Raw genomic sequence first — 4,536 nt, 5'->3', positions numbered from 1 at the left:
CGCAAGTTTTCAATTGAGTTTGGATTTTGTCAGCGCGACGAAATCCGGATTACGTCAGCCGTTTGCTGGCGGTGTGAGCTAAGTCATCTGATGCATGGCGTATAGAGTCACAACAGTAAGTACCCAGTATAATGCTTTAGCTCCCTCAGCTCGGCCTCAGTCCAGGACTAGGGAGTTGCTGCAAAGACGCGATGTGATGGAGTGGCTAGAAATCAAGATCTTGCCAATTGGATTAGATTGTGTAAAGCAATGGGTCCGGGTATTCTTGTTTAACAGTCCGGAATTCAAACAGTCGGCATCATCCTCCACATCACAAAGAGACCACGGCAACACAATACAAGCGGTAACCTGAACCCAAATGTGTAGCATACGAAGAGGTGTACCTTCCGACCGTCGCCGTCTGCATAACCCCGTGACTCAGGCGCCAAAGGGCAGATCATGAACATCGCCGAAAAAAACCAGGTCGCAGACAGCCAAATGAAGTCCGTCCTTGGTCCAAGAAGCACAAGCGGACCAGGTGATGCTCCGATTTTCGCCAAAATGTGGCGCGGAGGGCGATTGAAGCAGCAAAAATGAACAGGCGAGGCTGCCCAGATGTCGACAAAAAATTGATGTCCCAAGGCACGAAAAGACATCACAACAGCACAACCCAGACCAGAACCTCAAAGGCAGTCGTTATTCTAAGATGTCAATATGGTATACGCCCAAGAAAACAATGCAAGATGTCGTCCACTGTTGTCGGTCTTGCCTGTGCTGTTTGACATATCGTGGTGGTTGGACCCAACAGGACACATAAATCCCTTGCCAAGAATGTTGCCTATTGCGAAGGGGTGTACTTCGATCACCGGCGTTGTCCAGAAAATCTTGTGATGGAGCCATATACAAAGCCATACAAGTATGCCGGAGCCGTCCGCGTGTTCTAGCAGGTTTGGGACCGCAGGCGGGGTCGTCCAGATGTCGCCAAGACCTATGTCCCGAAATAAGCACCAAAACAGCCAGAACACTCCAGCGGCGTTCGGCAAGAGCAGAGGAAGCAGCCGATAGAGCAAAGACGTCCGTGCTAATCAAGTTGAGTCTATGCCGATAGCTTCCATTCAAAAGGCCAAGAGTGTTTTTTGAAAAGGTTTGAGTTGGATGAAAAATGAGTGAAAGCCGGACGGAGGCCGGCACCGGACATAGCTAAGATGTGAGACCAGAGTGGGACAAGAAACGGTCCCTTTGGGAGAGAAACTGTCAGCCTGCTAGTATATTCAACATACCTTTCACAAGTTAGCTTTGAATTTACTACAGACTGCAATAGTTATCTTTAATTAAAACTATTTTTCACAAACATTTCACATTCATTTTCATTATTAACATATGACATGCTTGTAGTAGAGTTACTCAATCACCTTCTAGTTATAAGCTGTACTTCTTAATTTCTACGCTCCTCAGAAATTCAAGATGAGACGATATTTCACCAAAAATTACATACCTCTTCATCTTAAGATAAATCACCACATCACTTTCTAAGATTGCCGTTCTCATCAAATCACCATATCACTGTTCAGAACATTGGCCTTGAACTTGTCACATTCATCATCTGTTGGGTGTAAGTTCCGTTGGATCAAACCCATCTACGACTAGGAGCATTGGGACGACCGGTATAAATTCTATTGAGTGGACTCAATCCAACCCGGAGCAGCCCACAGCTGACAGAAACACCATCCCGGTCGCTGCAGGTTATTGAACCATTTTGAGAAAGTTGTTTCCAGTGTCCATCCGCTGGGCACAAGGAGTCAGCGCACGAATCCATTTGGCAGAGAGGAGAAAGCTGGTCACCGGGGTTCAGGGTAGCAAGATGTGAGGCGCTGATTGCAGGGAACGGAGTGGAGTTACGGTTCTGCAGTTTTGGTCAGGAAAAGGTGATGGGTTGAGACCGGAAAGGAGTGTGAGCAGAGGAGGCCGGTACCGGATGTCGCCAAGCAATAAGACAGGAGGGAAACACGGAGACCAAAACTTGCAAGAAAATACACCCTACACACGGGTCTTCACTATGACGGAGAGAAAATGCCCGACACACGGGACTTCCGTAGAGAGAAAATTGCCCAACACACGGGACTTCCGTAGAGTAGAGAAAATTGCCTGACACACAGGACTTCACGATAACAGAGAAACCGCCCTACACACGGGACTTCACAACACAACACAACTTGATACTTGTGAGAAAAAAACTAGGTCTAGCAAACTAATAGTCCAAAAAAAATGGAGATAAAATAAAAAGACTTGTACCAAGAAACTGAAGAAAAGAACAAGAAAGGCTCATAACCTGTAGAGGCACAAGTACTTAGTACAAGGATGACAAACCATAATCGGTAGATTGCATAGAGAGAAAAGCATAATGTGGCTGGAAATACAAGGTATTTAGAGCATCCGCATTCGGCACTAAGTTAGCCCGGATTAGGGCACTTAGTCCACCCCCGCATCCGCATTGGCTCGGATCAACTCGGGATCAACTTGACCCGGAGCTCCGTTTGGAGCTAGTGGGGTCTACATCTAGACCCCACTAATCCTCGGACTAAACACAACATGCATATGCATCATGCTCGAAAGCATGAACTCTATGTGTTTAGGTGCCAAACACATAACATACAGGCACCTAAACACATAACCTCCGACAGCCTCGGACCCGCTAATCCCCACCCATGCGGTCGGCCAATTGGATTAGCTTATTCCGAGGATAATCCGAGCTAGTTAGTCCATACTAACTTAGCCACCAATGCTGATGCTCTTATAGGTCACATTATTTAAGAGAAAAGAAAGGAAAACATGGGAAATGAGAGATGTGAGAATGTCGGACGTCTTGTCGAGACCATCGTATACGTCGGTCATGACGTCTACTGTAGCGAGACGTAATCTGTACCCAAGATTAAGTAACCGAGCTACAACAGCTTGACACAACTCAATTCAGAGCTGATTTGAAACAAGCCGTCAATTCCATTCCCCTCCCACATTCCTCCAACCCCGTCTCATCCATTGATGAAGCGGTCTCCTGTTTGACATCGGCCATCCAAGACTGCCACTTGAAACAGGGTACAACCCCTTGGAGAGGGACAACCAGGGCAAACTTGTGGTGGGTGCCCCACATCCTAGGGCCGCTGGTTGCCAACCAAAACAAAGCCCGCAGATGGATGATTTTGTCCAACTCTACCAAAGCGTGACAATGCTACAATTACGCCTGGCAACATGCCTTCAAACAGAAGGTGGATGAGTTGAAGCTACTCCATTGGCGCACACTACCACCTTTACCTCATATCCCATACAGGGTATCTGGTAAAAACACCGGGATATTTGGTAAAAAAAACAGGATATTTGGTATTATTAATTTTTCCTTTGTCCGCAGCAACAACATGTCACAGGCAATTTACAACATGTCACAACAATTTCACAACATGTCACAGACATTCCACAGCATGTCACAGACATTTCACAGCTTGTCACAGACATTTTGCCGCATGTCACAGACATTTCACAGTATGTCACAGACATTTCACAGTATCTCACAGACATTTCACAAGAGGCTCCTTTGTGTAGCATCTTGTGACATGCGGCAAAATGTCTGTGACAAGCTGTGAAATGTCTGTGACATGCTGTGGAATGTCTGTGACATGTTGTGAAATTGTTGTGACATGTTGTGAATTGCCTGTGACATGCTGTGAAATATCAGTGACATGTTGTGACTCGTCTGCGACATGTTGTGAATTGCCTGTGACAAGTTGTTGCTGTGGACAAAGGAAAAAATAATAATACCAAATATCCTGTTTTTTTACCAAATATCCCTGTGTTTTTACCAGATACCCCGTATGGGATATGAGGTAAAGGAGGTAGTGGCAGATTCTTAGCCAGGACAGGTGCCGCCTCGGCGTTTCAAGCATACAAATTCACTAAGGCTAAACAATCTGTCACGGTCGAACCTCTCTACCAACCCAATAAAACTTTAAGCACCTATGTCGCTGAACAAGCTGAATTATTGTTCAGAGGTACATCGGTCATTAATTCAGTCTGCAACCTTGCAGACATTCCTCCCAGAGAAGTAGTAACTCCCCTAAGAAGTTTCCCACCCATTACACAGGCAGAGATTAATCGCTCCATAGATTCTCTCCCCACAAAGAAAGCGGTAGGGCCAGACACCATCCCCAATGAACTGCTTCAGTTGGGCAAAGCCCAATTATCCCCATTTCTCATGCCACTATTCAATGCTTGTTTACAGCAAGGCCATTTCCCAAAGGGATGGAAGTCCGCCGTGACAGCTATCATTCGGAAAGCGGGGAAGTCGGACTACAGCGAACCCAACGCATACCGCCCCATTGTGCTCTCATGCACACTGGGTAAACTTTTTGAAAAGATCCTCAATGAACGCTTGATCCACTGGATTGAGTCCAAATCAATCCTTCCTCAGGGTCATATGGGAGGTCAACGAGGCCGGAACCTCATTGATGCTCTAGTGGTCTTCACCTCTTGGGTGAAACACCAATGGAGAAGAGGCAAAGTAGTTGC

Source organism: Puccinia triticina, chromosome 10A, assembly GCF_026914185.1.
Source record: "Puccinia triticina chromosome 10A, complete sequence".
Taxonomy (NCBI): Eukaryota; Fungi; Basidiomycota; class Pucciniomycetes; order Pucciniales; family Pucciniaceae; genus Puccinia; species Puccinia triticina.
The sequence above is the reverse complement of the archived record's forward strand: the minus strand, read 5'-3'. Positions refer to the sequence as shown.